The following is a 16,863-nucleotide window of genomic DNA, read 5'->3' on the forward strand; positions in this document are numbered from 1 at the left end:
AGTGTTGTACCAAAGGTCCCAAAACTGCTGCCATTACCCCCATGTCAAAAAAGTCTAAATGGCTCTCGACAGCCTTAAAAATTTTCGCCCCATCTCCAACTTACCCTTTCTTGCAAATATTCTAGAACGTACTGTCACACTTCAGTTACATAACCACCTCATGACAAACAACCTTTTCGAACCCCTCCAATCTGGCTTCCGTCAACTTCACAGCACAGAAACTGCCCTGGTCAAAGTCACCAACGATCTAATAGCTTCTGATTCTGGTTCTCTTTCTATACTCATCCTTCTTGATCTCAGTGCTGCTTTTGACACTGTTGACCATAACATCTTACTTCCTCATCTTGAGACTGTGTTTGGAGTTTCTGACACTGCTCTCAAATAGTTCAAATCTTACTTCACTGATCGCTGTCACTTTGTCTCTCTTAATGGGTACAGGTCTTAAATTGGTCTTGTTAAGTCTGGTGTTCCTCAAGGCTCAATACTGGGCCCTTTGCTCTTCAGCATTTACATGTTCCCACTTGGTCAGCTTTTAAGATCACATGGCCTCAGCTATCATTTTTACTCTGACAATACTCAAATATACATCCATACCCAACCTGACACTGATGTGGCTGTCTCTATTCTATCTAATTGCATCTCTGACATAAAAATTTGGATGACTCAAAACTTCCTTCATCTTAACTGCGACAAGACTGAAGTCATGCTTACTGGCACCCCCCATCAACTCCGTAAAGCCAGTCCTGTAACCCTATCTGTAGATGGTTCTGTACTTGAGCTTCAATCAAAATTGAAAAACCTGGGAGTGATATTAAATTCTGGCTTAACATTTGACCCACATGTGCAGCATATTGTCAAAACATCTTTTTTTCACCTCAGAAATATTGCTAGACTGACCCTATGCTATCACTAACTGTGGCTGAAAAGCTGATCAACACATTTGTGTTCTCTCGAATTGACTACTGTAATGCTCTACTCGCTGGGGTATCTAAATCTACTTTGAACAAACTGCAATATGTCCAAAATTCGGCAGCCAGAATCCTGACCAGGTTTAGTGCAAATGATCACATTACTCCTATCCTGGAGTCCTTAAACTGGCTTCCTGTCAAATTCAGTGTGGACTTTAAAATCCTCATGCTCACCTACAAGGCTCTGCATGGCTTGGCACTTCAGTACCTGTCTGAACTATTATCACTCTACTCCCCACCTCATAACCTTCGCTCTTCTAATTCTGCTCTCCTTACTGTCCCCCAAGCCCGTCTACATTGTATGCGTGACGGGGCCTTCTCATGTCATGCCCCCAAGCTCTGGAACTCTCTGCCCAAGGATATCAGAGAGTCACCTTCTCTAAACTCCTTCAAATCCAGACTCAAAACCACATTCTTTAGAAAAGCCTTTACTTAACTGTTCCATTCTTCACCCCTCTGCTCTTCTTAGTACCACCATCCACGGTCTCCTCTATATATTGTAATTGTGTTTTATCTTGTGTATTATTTTTATTTATTGTTGTTGTCATTCTGTAAAGCACTTTGAGAAGCCACCTTTAAAGGTGCTATATAAAATAAAGTTTATTATTATTATTAAATACTGGCTGGTGGAGCTCAGCTAGCCCCGTCCGGTCAGCAAGAAAACACAAAGGCTAAGGCATGAGAGACCAAGGACAGGACTCTGTTGAACACTGCGCCTCGTGTGGAAAGAAGAACTGGCCTAGCGCAGCGGTGAAACTGTCCACCTGGAGCGTCGGCCACTGCGGTGTCGCTCTCATGGCTGTGGAGCGGATCACTACGGCCAGCCTGCTGGTGTCGTCCACAGTGCAGGCAGACTGAAGCACAGGAAAGGGATCTGCAGGAAAAAACAGGTGCAACACAGGGATGAGCCACCAAAGACCCCAGCTGTGGTCTGTCCAGTAGGCTTCTCTGTCTCATCTGGGGCTTCGGCTTACTTACTTTAATCCCACAGCTTTCACATGCCTTTTCCAATCAGTCTATTTTTGCTCCAGCACTCTCACTGCAGTTTACAGGCAGACTTTCTGCCACTGGAGCAATCTTAGTCTCAATATCTGGCTGCACCATCTCTCTGCTTTAACACCCTCACAGCCACTCTCTGCCACTCTGGAAAAACCCGAAGCAGCACCCTGATCTGAGATCTGCGCTTGGACCTCAGCCGATCATCACACTGCCGCTCTATCTGACAGCAGCTGCAGCGTAACAGTCTACAGCTGAAGAGAGGTCTGTTGTATCTCACAATCCCTTTTTAAAATTCACTAGTTAGGGGGAACCATCCAGTTCTAGACAGTTGTGGGAAAACAATAAAAAGACTGAACTTGTTAATCATGTAATGAAGAAGAATAAATTATAGCATGCTTAGTTGCATTAATGGACTATTTCAACCTGGTGCATCTCAGGGTCCAGCTGTTAATAAAACCTGAAAAATTCAAGTAGATTGAATTGATCAAACAATACAGGCACTTAGGTGGCTAAAATGATATATAGGAACTGCATTTTGTTACATCTAAACATCAGTGTATTTAGAATCACCTACTGTACCACATTTGGAGATAATGGGCTAAAACAGTCCTTTGACAGGAGTAGTCTGTGTAAAACATCATGTTTTGCCAATAGCAGGTGTCCATGGGAAAAGTATTACAACACATTTTGAAGGGAAAATCACAAGTACTGTAGCTTATATGGTTCTTAAAACTGGCTTCACTTTTAATAAAATGATAATAACAATTCCCAAAATAGAGGCATGGTTTAAGCTTGGTGAAGAAAATAATGGTTGTGAGGATTACACAAAGGACTGGCAGCTTGTCTGCTGCTGATGGTGTGTCTAGCATGATACTGAGGTATATAATCACAGAATAAAATGTGTATGGGCTACATACAGTACAACATCCTACCTCAGTACTAGAGTTGTAGAAGCCAGAGAAAACATGGTGATTAGGTGATTAAAAACACTTTGGAAGTCCAACACTATGATGTTGAAAGGATGTATGTTGAATCCTATACAATGTTTAGCTCCAGCTGTAGTCGATATATAATCATTATGCCAGCTGTGTGGACCAGAGATCTCAAAGTCGGTTCCTTGAAGGCCTAGCCTTTTTTGTTCTTTTTTGAGTAATGAATTAAACTGTTAATATTTTATTAACAGTAGGCAGACACCAGGTAACTTGGATCCTGGTTAGAAATATTCCAATTATGCAGTTCAATTAAATGCCAACTATGAACAGATGCAGCTGTTCCAAATGTGTGTCAAAACGTATTGCTTCAGTTAGCTATAAGTGCGCTATACTGCCCAGAGAGTCGATCAAAGGGTTTGATCATCTGTGGTGAGTCAAATGTTAGTAAAACAGTAGCTTAATTTAATCTGTTGTGCTACTTCTTTACATTTATTTAATGTGGGATATTAATATAGAATGATATAACTAAGGGAACATTTGGGTAGCTAAAAAAGAAAAATCAAAAGTATGATAAAGATTCTGAACATTATTAATATTAATTTTAATAATATAAATATATTATATAGTTGGTTGTGGCACCTTAAAATAAGGTACACAATAGTATTCCACCTCCCTCATATACATTTTCTGCATCAAATTCTTTAATTTAGTCACGTGCAGTAGGTATTTAGCAAAATGTTTTGACATGCTGGTTCTAACATGAACACTTGCTCTCATTGTGATTCCAAAGGAAAATTAAACACTTGCTGTTGCTGTTGCAAAAGATTGTAGCAAATGGAAACAGCAATGCTTGTTTACCAAGTGAGTAGTGAGTAAAGAAATCCAGTTAATGTTTGGGGGAGGGGCTAAATATAAAATAAATATAAATAATAATGATAAGATCATTAATGTTCAGGATTTTGTAATAAATCCAATCATTTTTAATTATTCATGACATAATCTGTCTTACATGTTTAAAGTTACATTGTTAGACTTTATACTATCGTTTATACTATAGTATTCTTAATAGACTCCTATTATTTTAAAGTCAAAATAAGAGCAAAAGACTAATTACTACACTTTATGAATTAGTAATTTCTAATTACTTACTAAGGGAAGACTAATTATATTCCATATTTAGTCAACTAGACTAAATTAAAAGTAGTGTTTAGATGTTTTAGGCGACCTGACTAAGACTATGACTAAATCTTAAACTGGTGACTAAATTAACATAGCCTGGGTAAAACATGTGAAGGACTTTTTTTCTCCCAAATATGACATTTCATCTCCTACAGGTGACTTTTCTTCTCCTACACTGCACTTCACATACTCCCCTTGTAGACAGCAGGCTTCATCAAATACATATGTGTCCAGCCCAGTAAGCAGCATAAACCCTTGCTGTTTAGAAAGAGGTTACTTTCCAAAACTATTTTGCATACAAACAGTTGTAGTTGCAGACATTTTCAATGAAATATGTCATGCATTTAGCTTAGTATAGTGCGACCCGCTGCATTTTATCATCTTTAGTTAACTCCAAAAGGTGGTATATCTCAACAACAGACTATGTGTTCACTGTACAGGATGTTATTGATTGCCCTACTTTTCAGAAATTCATTTAAAAGGGACACGTGTGTCAAAGAGCGATATGCCAATTCTTGGCTGGCGGCCAAGTTGCTTTGTCAAATACAGACACTCCCAGCTTCATTTTTTTTTTGCCTGCAACAGCCCTGGGGTTACAGTTTTATGCTGGTTTCCCTGCTACCCCAAATATAAAATCCTGGCTGGGCCACTGCTGACAGCTGCTGAAATGGGCAATTAGAATAACAGGTTTCTGTGTGGATTTACACGATAAAGACACCTTAGCAACATATTGATGAGAGGTAGGGATATGCTAAGATTCACGGTTTTGTAATAAATTGCTTTTTTATATATTCATGGCAAAATATGTCTTACATACTTTTAAGTTACATTGTTACTTAAGCATTAAAAGAAAACATCAATTATTTAATGCGTATGTAAACCTGAAGAAAACACATCACATTCACAACAGACTGTAAAAAAAACAATTTTTTAGATATCTGGCTGAGGAAACACGCTTTGTGAAAATGCCCCATGGTGTCAGATTTTCTACAGTAACTCTATGTAGGTAATTACTGTATATTATATAATGTATATTATTATTAATTTCATATTTAATATACTGTGATATATATAATGAATAAGATGTCAATATAGTATACATATTAATGTATTTTATTATTAAGAAAATAGTCTTTATTAGCCTTAAGGGGCTATTTGTTAAAAATACATCTTGCACATTGGCTGTGAATTGAACTCAGACCTCCTACATGGCAGGTGAGAATTCCATCACTGAACCCTCAAGGCATCACTCTGTTGGGAGGGGCTAAACTAAAAACCACTACATTTCATTTACCAAAGAAGCAAATGTACCTGAAGTTCCTTGATATGACTGAATGGAAACTTACACAAATTTACTGAGAAACACTGGAGGTTTTCCTTGAAGAAAACCCTTTCATGTTAGTTCAGACCAGTTTAGTTCAGTCGTATCGGCTCCAGTGCAACTCACAGCACACAAATGCAAGTCAGTCTTTGAAAGTCATTCAGGTTTCTTCTAGCCTCTTTTTTATGTGCCTACAGACTAAGTCTGGAGCCGTGGTAGTTCTGACTTTAATTCAGATTTAATTCGGCTTTAATTCCTTCCAGACGGCTCCCAGGTCCACTCAAATGAGGGGTTAATCCTTCTGGGGGTAATAGGCCAGCCAGAGCGTGATGCTGACCACATCGCCTCTACCTCCAGTGTCAGATGGTCAAGAAAAATGGTGGCCCTTGCCCTCCATTCCCCATGGGCCTTTATGGCCTGAAAAGGGGACCTACCTACCTATGAAAGTAGCCTATCAGTAGGGCTGGTCATAACTCTCTCATCCACTGCAGGTGAAGCCCTGTGAGTGAGATCCAATTCCCTACAGACCAAAGTTCCAGAAATTGGAGACATCTTTCTGAGGAGAAGAAGAGACTTCTATCTGTCTGCCAATCAGGTCAGCCATGATTAACAAAAAAATGACAACAACAATTTGGTCATTGTATAATAATGCAAAGGAACAAGTAATAGGTTTATTCCAGGCTGAAAAGAGAAGAGAGAAAACACAACGTTTCGGCCGTGGAGCCTTCTTCAGGTGTATAATTATGTCCATGTTTTCTTTCTACTTTCAGTTCATGCACCTATTGAGCTTGTAAAGATGGGAAATGAACAGGGAACACCCGTATGTGACTGGGATAGTGCTCCTGATGCCCTGTGGCCCAATTGGATGGCTGACATCTCTGACAGCAAGTCTGTGGCTGAGCTCTCAATTCCTGGGACACATAACACCATGGCTTTCTATGGAGGCGCCTTGGTTGAATGTCAGAGATGGCCTCTCTCTCAGCAATATAAGGCTGGCATACGATTCGTTGACATTCGATGTCGACATATTGAAAACAATCTCACCATCCACCATGATCTAGTTTATCAGCAAGCGGTTCTGGGGGATGTGTTTCGAGACACCATTGCGTTCCTGAAAGAAAACACAGGAGAAGCGATTCTCATGCGTATAAAAGAAGAATACTATGAAACAGGCTGCACTAACTCTTTTGACGAAACTCTGAAAAACAAAATTGAGGCGTATGGCCAATCAAATTTCTGGGTGGAAAACCAAGTCCCAACCCTTGGTGAAGCACGGGGAAAGATAGTTATTATAAAAAACTATCCCTGTGCTTCTGTTGGCATTAACTATTGGTCATTAGATATTGCAGATGATTACCATGTTCCAACAATTTTTCACACCCCACAGAAGTGGTCAGGAGTGAAGGACCACCTAGAAAAGGCAATGTATGGTGATTACTCCCAGATCTTTCTGACCTTTGCTTCAGGGTCGAGTGGTGGGGCATACCCTAACGCAGTTGCTGATAGAGTCAATCCTGAGCTCTACTACTACTTGAATGGATTTGGAGACCAAACGATTCGTTGGGGAATCATAGTAATGGACTTCCCAGCTTCAATACTTGTCCACAAGATAATTCAAAGCAATAAATAACTACTGGAACCAAGAAATGCATAATAAAGGGATCACTGCTGTCTGATACCCCTGTTTGGTTTTATGCTTTGCTCTAGATTTATAGACAATACAGTTTAAAATGCTGCAATACTGAAGTAAAGGCTTGAAAATCTGAGTTGAACTCTTAACAGCTGTCTGATTTAGTTCTGGCTATGTTAACATACATAAAGTAAAAACGCACCCAATAACTACTTAATAATGGTTCTTAATAAGTGTTCTTAGTGTTGGCATTACCTAACAATAGCAAGATTGCATCTGAAGAAAATAATCTTTTATTCTGAAACAGTGGTGTTCATACAAAATTGACCATTCCTTCTGTATGTACTTTGTGTTTGTTAGAGCCATTTTATAGGTGTTGTTTTTGCAATTAAAGATTAAAGACAGCTGTTGCATTCATCTTTGTCACTTCACTTTATTGTGCGTTCTTGATTCGTGATTGTGGTGATCATACTGAAAAAGAAAGCATTAAGCATTAATTAGCTCCTTGCCGCTGGTCTGTTAAGCATACATGTATTTATCCAGAAGAAGTGTCAATGTAGTCATGGCCAGATGCTATAACCTCTTAGGCTGCATCCTTGGAATTTCAGGAGATGTATCAAGACCCAAGATCACCCTTGACATTGGATCTCATCTTCCATCATCTCTCAGTGATAGACTTATTTCTTTATGGAGCCTCTACATTTATTTACCAATTACATCTTTTCACACCTTTTCCTCAGGACACTCTTTCTCACCTGCTCTGAACACGAGCTCAATGTAATCCATGATCTGCCCCTTCCTCAGGCGATTCGACATGTCCTTCCTGGCCTGGCGAGAGGCCATCCTCAGCTCCTCTGGTGTGGCTCGCTTCATTCATACTGGTCAAAAGTCCCCATTCATATGTTGCACACCAGAGGGATCCTTGTAGAATCTCAGTCATGGGATCCCACTATGGTATTGACAGGAGACACTGGGCACTGATTTGGGCCGAACTGGCCTGTCTCCCAGTAACCCATCATTATTGCGGAAAACTGGGCCTCCATGGGGATTTGGGCTTTATTGAAGATACCATTTTTGGATGGAGCCTGGGCCTGGTTGAAAACATAACCAGAAACTGGCTTTATTCCCCAGGAAAATAAAATAGACTGAACCTGGCTTTTGTTTTAATATTGTCTCATGGAATTTTATGCAAAGCTCTGTGTTGTTGCTTGCTCTACAGTTTTTCAAGTTCAACACTGTTGTAACAGAAGGAATAAGGTTCTTGATCCCGAGATGAAGTAAAACAGATGAGTTTATTGCATGCGAGGAACAATAAAGCCGAAGTCTTGTTTCCCGCAAGAAACAACAAAACCGAAGTACTGGTACAAACTTTTGGGTTGTATAGTGTCTCCTTCTCCGTTTCTGACGTCACTCAGTCTGATGGTAAAGAGGGGGGTTCATGGTATTTGGCCAGTTTACGATGTCCTGGCCAAATGGTCAGTTTAAGATTACACCCAGGGGGGTTCCTAGCTTGCATCTGCAATCCTTATCAGTTAACCCCCTTTCCTGCCATAAACCCCAGCTTGTGACTTAGAAGTCTAAACCTCATACAGAAAGGATTAAATTCAAACCCCCGTCTTCACATCTTTCTTCATTCCCCCCTTATAAAATACGGCATACGTCAGTGTTGCCTATTTTTATACATACAATGTCAGGGCAGATCTTTCCTTTCTAGGTGAACAGGTACGTATTGCCATGACATTGTACGTTCCACGGTTATAGCAAGATGTGATACATGTTTTTGTGCAAGTGATGGTTACAATTACACATATAAACAATACTATTCCTACAAATAAACACTGTAAAAAGGTTCCACCCCAGGCCCCAAACACAGACTTTACCCAAGACCCAATTCCCCAATTTTCAGTATAATAGTCCTGATATTTCTGTCCCTCATTGTAAATGTGTTGGGCCAGATCTGAGATGTGCTCAGAATTATCAGGAATATATGTGCAGCATTCAGTGCCAATTACTGCACAAGTTCCTCCTTGGGCCGCCAGTACATAATCTAAAGCTAGTCGGTTCTGCATGGCCACTGTTCTGAGGGCTACCATCTCATCATTAACAGCCTTCAGACTAGATGAGGTAGAATTTGTTAATTCCTCTAAAGTCGAGGCCATTTGAATTAACTCTCGACTCAGAAAGTTCATGCCGGCTTGTGGGAATATTATACCTAAATAATATTCCCAATCAGCCAGTTTTCTTTGTGGTCTGTGGTTAGGTCCAAAGGGGCTGTGGGTTTGAACACGGATATGAGGAACCACATATCCTAAATAACATGAGCCAGACCACTGGGCTGGCAACCATGGGTAGGCTCGTTTTCCACAAATGAAGTATGTTCCGTTTGGCGCTCCCCATGCCTCTGAAAATAAGAAGCTTATACCGAATTGTGGGGTGTGCCGATCCCATCCTGGAATTTGGAAGGTAGAGGTGGATATATTTGCAGCGATGGTAAGGTTGCAACGACTCCATCCAACCAAGTACAGACCATTAGTGTGCTGAAAACATATGTTTCCCTCACGTTCCTTATTTAGAGTCAGGTATGGTGGTGTATGGCTTCTGTTATATTTAGGAGCATAAGAGCCTGTGAAACTCGTGGGCTCTAAGCCTCGCTCCTGTAGATATTGTAATGTTGTGCAGGTTAAAGTCGTGTTATGGCAACCCCCATAGTTTGTCATATTAAAATCTCCTAAATTATCCCTCCAAATGATCATGCCTATGACTTCCTCGAGACGCCAAGGAACGGCCCCCATAGGAAGTCCTCCCTGTACATATTTGAGTAATGCGGCACACACCCAGCAGGCACTTTGGTTGGTTTTCTTAGCTGTCAGATAGGAGAGGCCTAAAAAGGAATTAATTCCATGTTCTCCTTTGTGGGAGAGATGATCATTAATCCCTGTGGAACATAGTCCTACAGCAACAATTCTCGTTATTAACAGAAATGATTTCATTCTGAGTCTGTAACTGGGGATGAGGCTCGTCGGCAGTGTGACGCGTGGATCCAGCGATCTTTTCCTTCCACTCGAACCGCAGACTCAGTTGTCAACAGGATCTGGTAGGGTCCGTCCCACCTGGGCTGGAGAACCTGTGAGGGAAATTTCCTGATCCACACCCACTCTCCTGGGATGAGGTCGTGCCCTCCTTCAGGTGGTGGTCCCCATGCCTCCAGGACCTGCTCGCGGGCTCCTTGGGTGGCCTCTGTCAGCAACTTGCAATACTGTAACAGAGAATCAGTTAGTATACTCAAGCCTACTCTGTCATGTCCTGGAGAGTCACTCAGTCTCATGGGACGCCCCGTGATCACCTCAAACGGGCTCAGCCCCACTATTCGATTTGTCCCAGCCCGGATGCTGCACAGTACGGCGGGCAATGCATCCACCCAGGGGATCCCTCCCAGGTGGTACTTTGTCAATTTAGCTTTCAAAGTCCGGTTCACCCGTTCCACCATGCCGGAGGACTGCGGGTGATGAGGGCAATGCAGGTCCCATTTGATCCCTAGTAGGTCTGCCACCACCTGACACACTTTTCCAGTAAAATGTGTGCCCTGGTCTGAGTCTATGCGACACGGGAGTCCCCATCGGGGAATTACTTCTGTCACGAGATATTTGGCAGTTGTCTGCGCAGTCTCTCGTTTGACATGGACAGCCTCTACCCATCTAGAAAACTGGTCCACCATCACTAGGAGGCCTGTTTTCCCTTTACAGGGTGGCAGTGAACAATAGTCTATTTGCCAGTGTCTAAAGGGCCCCTCGGGTGCAGGACGTCGAAGATTAGGAGCCCAAACCGGCGGTGCTCCAGAGGCTTTTTGGCACTCTCCACAGTGTTGTACCACATCAGCTGCGAAGGGTGTGAAGCTTGTGCCCACCCAGCTCTGAGCAAAGCGTCGAGTCATTTGGCTAACACCTGGGTGCCCTGTGGAGTGTATTTGCTGTGCCAGGTAGGGCATTAGTTGCTTGGAGCAGGCGGGTCTGCCTGTACCCTGGCACCTCCAGGTCCCATCCTTCTGCAGCCCCACATTGCGTTCCATCCAGGTCCATTTCTCAATCCTTGGGGCCTGGGCCTGGAGCTCGCTGAGCTGTTCCGTCCGGAGTGCCTGCATGTTCACTGTGCAAACTGAAATAATCTGAAGAGGTTTTTCTATAGACCACTCCTCCCATTGCCCCAGGGCAATCTGACGTGCTGTCCAGTCTGCCAGCTTATTGCCCCTGGCCTCGGGAGTGTCCTCTCTGCTGTGGCCCTTACATTTGACTACAGCTACCTGCTTTGGGAGTTGGAGAGCCGCAAGCAGCTCAGACACCAGATCCGCATTCTTTACCGGAGTGCCAGCAGAGGTTAAAAAATCCCTCTCCATAACCTTCCAAAGTCATGGCATACTCCAAATGTGTATCGTGAGTCTGTGTATATTGTGGTGGTCTTGCCTTTTGCTAATTTACAGGCTTCCACCAAAGCTTTCAGTTCAGCTCGCTGTGCGGACGTGGGTACCTCAAATCTTCCCCCACATTGGATATCATGTTCTGTAGTCACAGCCCAACCCGCTCTCCTCTCCCCACTAGAATTTATGAATGAAGTTCCATCAGTGAAGAGGATGAGGTCTTCATTCCTTAGTGGTTGCTCGGCTATTTTGATGCCCTCATCTTCTCCCATTGCCCAAACATCACAGCTGTGTTCTAACATATAGGCTTCTGATGGGTCAGGTAACAATGTGGCTGGATTTAGAGCTTCTTCAAGTTCAATGGTAATATTTGGAGCCTCTAACAAGACCTGCCACTTGCTCCATCGTATCGCATTAACCTGACTGACCCGATTCAGGGACATGAGGGTGTGTACCGCATGTGGGCATCGAACAATCAGTTGTTGATCTAGCACTATGTTATTGACTGCCTGTACTGCTAGACAGCTGGCCTAAACGGCTCGTAGACATGGTCCCCAGCCCCTGGCTACCTCGTCCAAGGATCCAGAGTAATACCCTACCGGGCGGTACCTACCCCCATGTTCCTGTGTTAGTACAGCTGTCCAAAATCCATTCTTTTCACTTACGTAGAGGTAGAATGGTTGATCTGTCTGAGGAAACCCCAATGCAGGAGCCTGTAACAGAGCTTGTTTTAAATCATTAAAAGCGTATTCAGCTTCAGGACTCCAAGCAATAAGATCAAGGGACCTCCCTCCCCCCTTTAATAGGTCTGTAAGTGGTTTGGCCCTTTCAGAAAAAGCATCAACCCAATTTCTATTGAAATTGCACAGACCCAGAAATGATCGGAGCTCTCTCACCGTATTGGGACTAGGGTGTGTTCGGATTGCCTGGGCCCGATCTTCTGTCAATTCCCTTTTTCCCTGACTAATCTTCTGTCCCAAGTAAATTACGGTGTCTAGGCATAACTGTGCTTTGCTATAACTAGCCTTGTGGCCTTTTTTAACCAAATGGTCGAGAATAATTTCCTCAGGAGACGCGATTCAAATATCATCCACATATTGGATAACAACGGAGGACACTTGAGGCAACTCCCGGAGATGCCTCTGAAGTGCCATGTGATACACGGTGGGGCTGTTATGAAACCCCTGTGGTAACCTGGTCCAAGTATATTGTTCTCCATCTACAACAAAAGCGAACCAATCTTGTACCTCTGGGTGTAGAGGAACAGACCAGAACCCATTAGCCATGTCAATTACTGAAATAGCAGAGGGGTCTGCTACCAAGGGGGTGAGACGGTTGATGTGTTGATTAGCTTTTGAGTAATCAACTGTGAATCGCCATGCTCCGCTGGCTTTCTTTACGGGCCGTATTGGACTGTTGCTTGTACTATGTGTTTTTCGTACAATGCCTTGAGCCAATAGTTTTTGTATTACTGGTCGAACCCCTTCCTCTGCCTCTTTGTTGATTTTATATGGCTTTGTGTATGGCGGGGATTTCCCAGTAAATGTGGCGGGTTCCATATCCAGAAGCCCGCATTCGTCCTTATCCATAGTCCAAATTGAATGCCCTTTTAGTTAGTCTTTTTGGAGGGACCAGATGTTTACCTCCACCCTCTCCTCATGTACGGTTAATGTAACCCCTTGTAGGTATTTCAGAGCATCCCATCCCAACAGATCTGGGGTAGGTCCTACCCACATGACAGCGTTAAATGTTACCTCCCCATCTCCGAGTCTAATCTTGAGTTTTTGAGTTTCTCTGAGTGTTATTCTATTGCCCCCTACACCAGTGGCCTCCAGCTCCCTTCCTGTGAACATGACACCACACCGTTTGGCTGACTGTTCAGATAAACAAGATAATTGAGCCCCAGTGTCCCATAAAAGTGACATTTGAATCCCATTAATCATGCATTGTAATTTGAGCTCTTTTTCACTCAGCTCCTAAGATAGGCGTAGGGAGGCCACTAGGGGGAGTCCTAGTTTAAAAGATCCCTGATAGCGCGTTTGTCTGCTTCGCTCAAATCCTGTAATTGTGACAACAGGCTTTTTTGCCCCTCTCGATACGAGGGATTGAAAGGGGGATCGCGGTATCTTCCAATCCTGCCTTCACTGGCTAATTGCTTTTTGCAATTCTTTTGCCAATGTCCGAAATTTTTACAATAATGGCACCGAGTTGTAATTTCGCCTTTTGGACTTAGTCGGGTGTCAGGGCCAGCTCCACCCTTCAGTATGGGGGGTGTCCACCCTGTTTGTATTGCCCGCACCTTAGCATACATATTTCTCTCTATTTGCCGTGCCATTTTAACTATTTCCTCAAACTGTTTGTTGGTATCTTGCCCTATTTCGGGCTCTTTTAACTGAAGGGCTTTGGCTATATCAGGCTTAAGACCGCCCAAATAAATTTGTTTAATCACAGCAGAGGCGTCGCTATTCACATCATCTTCGTCACTTAGTCCTGAGCATTCCAGCCAGAGTGTGACGAAGCGGTCAGTGAAGTCAGCCACATCCTCGCTTTCTTTTTGCTGACACGCAGATATCTTTTTCCAATCTGTCTTTGGTGGATAATTTTGTTTAAGCCATCGCCAAACCCATTCCCATCGCCCTCCCCTGCCGTTATCCTCAGACAATTGTTTAAGTTCTCCGACACGCTTTTCCCCTGTCCTTCTGAGGATCATAGCGGTAGTCAGGGGGGAGATACCATAAGTATCTTTTAATTCCTGAAGCGCACTCCAGGTTCGCTGCATCCCTAATTTTGGGTGCGGTACTTCTCTAGCCCACCGGTCAATATCCTCCGGTTTTGGATTTGATCGTATTGGGGATTCAGGGAAGGTAGGTGCGAGAACGGACCCTCTCAATGGGGTGCGAGACGGAGTTAGAGTGGTGCTGTCATCAACGGCGCCAGCCCCTGCTACATCAAGTCCTTTCCCACTTCGAGTGAGAGTACAGATCTGCGGGCGCCCTCCCTCTAACAGGGGAGACCCTGATCCGTCTTTATCACACTCATACCAAGTGTTATCCCAATCAGACCCCCCATCTCCATATGGGCACTGTGGGAATTGATCCCAATTATTTTCGTTTCCTGCCTGTTTGTTCCCCTGTGGGAGAGCAGGATATAACTTAGTCGCTGGCTGTAGCACATTAACCTGTGCAGCGTGACCAGGAGCTAATTCCTTCTTTAGTTTCTCATTCTCCTGTACTGTCTCTTTTAGCTTTTTTCCTAGTTCCTCTTTTGCCGCGAATAAATTATCTTTCCTCTCATTTAACGCTTTTATTTTTTCTGTGAACTCCTTCTCTTTTTTATCCCATTCTTATTTCTCCTTCATGCTAATCTGCCACCTCAGGTGTCGGCCGATCACCAGGGCTGCAGCTAAATCCTTGTTTTTGTTCCAATGTTCATACGCTTTTTTACAGGCATCTTCGCCCCAAACTCCTTCTGACAGACTCAGCTTCTTCCTATATTTTTCTTCCCTTTCAGTTAACTTACACTTTTCCGATATGTAATCAGATACTACCACCACTTTCTCAAACACCCAATTAGCACACATGTTTGGTTTCTTTAAGATTTACTTTTGTCGTGTGTGAGGTAACAGCTCATTCAGTAGGGGGATGTTTTCACTTGGAAAAACCTGTGCATTACTGCACTCATTCAGCTAAGGGCGTCTGTTACCTCCAGATCTAAATGCCTCTCCGAGACTTTAGAGAGGACTTACACCGCACTGTTCACAGGTAAGGAACGAGACCTCGAAAACCCCCTTTCTTGATCAGTAATTCACCATCCCCAGAATGCCAGCATCGCTGCTTTTGCCCCGGGGTGGACTTACGCTCTGAGCTCAATCAGGGCGATTCTCGGGTCTCAACGTCCTTTAAATCCTGCTACTTAATGCTTTGCTCTTTTATTATGAGGTGTGTTTATGTTAGTGTCGTGCGTGTGTATATGTATTTCACAAACAAGGAAAACACCAAAAATCATACATACATATATATCTCTTCTACTTCTGTTTCCTTTAAAACAAAAAACCACGCCACGCCAATCCGTGCACGATCAAGGCGTAGCTAATCTCAGGACCCTGGGCGCAATTAAGGCCCACACCAATCCTGGATTATACGTGCATTTAATGTACCACTCAGCTCCAGAACCCCGGGCACAATTAAGGCCCACACTGATCCTGAGCCTCAGAACTCCGGGCGCAATTAAGGCCCACACCAGTCCTGAATTACGTGCATTTAATGCACCACTTGCTCTAGAACCCCGGGCGCAATTAAGGCCCACACCGATCCTGAGCCTCAGAACTCCGGGTGCAATTAAGGCCCAAACCAGTTCTGACCTTCAGAACTCGGGGCGCAATTAAGGCCCACACCAGTCCTGAACTTCGCGGTAAAGGTCCAAAACCCATTCAAAAAACTCCACGTGCAATTAAGGCATACACCAGCTTCGAACGCCTGTACACAATACCGCGGACCGCCTGCCAGACCAAATTCTGGGCTTACAGCAAACAACCCATTACATACACCGGTGTCTTCCCCGGGCCAGAGGAATTCAGAAACTCACGTTTACTCCGTCATCTCGGGCAATTCTTGCAGGGAGCAGAGACTTCCCAATCGGTCAGAGAGAGTCGGGACTTTTAATAAAAGAGGAGTCCTTACCTCTTAGTTATGTGCGCGCTGACCGTCTCTCCTGCCGATGGGAAGTTCTGCGCCTTCTGGAGCATCCGCCGACTACGCCAAATTTGTTGTAACAGAAGGAATAAGGTTCTTGATCCCGAGATGAAGTAAAACAGATGAGTTTATTGCATGCAAGGAACAATAAAGCCGAAGTCTTGTTTCCAGCAAGAAACAACAAAACCGAAGTATTGTTCCCCGTACTGGTACAAACTTTGGGTTATATAGTGTCTTCTTCTCCGTTTCTGACGTCACTCGGTCTGATGGTAAAGAGGGGGGTTCATGGTATTTGGCCAGTTTACGATGTCCTGGCCAAATGGTCAGTTTAAGATTACACCCAGGGGGGTTCCTAGCTTGCATCTGCAATCCTTATCAGTTAACCCCCTTTCCTGCCATAAACCCCAGCTTGTGACTTAGAAGTCTAAACCTCATACAGAAAGGATTAAATTCAAACCCCCGTCTTCACATCTTTCTTCAACACTTCTATTACCGTAACACCCATTGGCATCGAGTCTGGTTTGGTCAGCTCATGCAAGCAAAAGACATCAGCACAATATACAACACAAAACCAATAATAACATCCCCACATCACATACTACCCTAACACACTCCAGTAATGTATTTATTTAATCTACATTCTATAACTGCATTCACACACCTCACAGCCTCTGGGCAGGTGCTGTTACAGAAGCTCCTTATCTTAACAGACCTAAGTGTTTAGAGAGAGAG

General features: G+C 43.5%; 1 long non-coding RNA gene across 1 annotated transcript; it reads left to right on the plus strand.

Annotated features, from left to right (window-relative positions):
• Positions 1-1,990: 1,990 nt before the first annotated feature.
• On the plus strand, positions 1,991-7,435 carry LOC138223298 (uncharacterized). The gene is made up of 3 exons (XR_011181721.1): positions 1,991-2,228; positions 5,891-5,994; positions 6,170-7,435. It is a non-coding gene; the product is annotated as an uncharacterized lncRNA (long non-coding RNA).
• Positions 7,436-16,863: the final 9,428 nt, after the last annotated feature.

This window comes from Lepisosteus oculatus, chromosome 16, assembly GCF_040954835.1.
Source record: "Lepisosteus oculatus isolate fLepOcu1 chromosome 16, fLepOcu1.hap2, whole genome shotgun sequence".
NCBI lineage: Eukaryota > Metazoa > Chordata > Actinopteri > Semionotiformes > Lepisosteidae > Lepisosteus > Lepisosteus oculatus.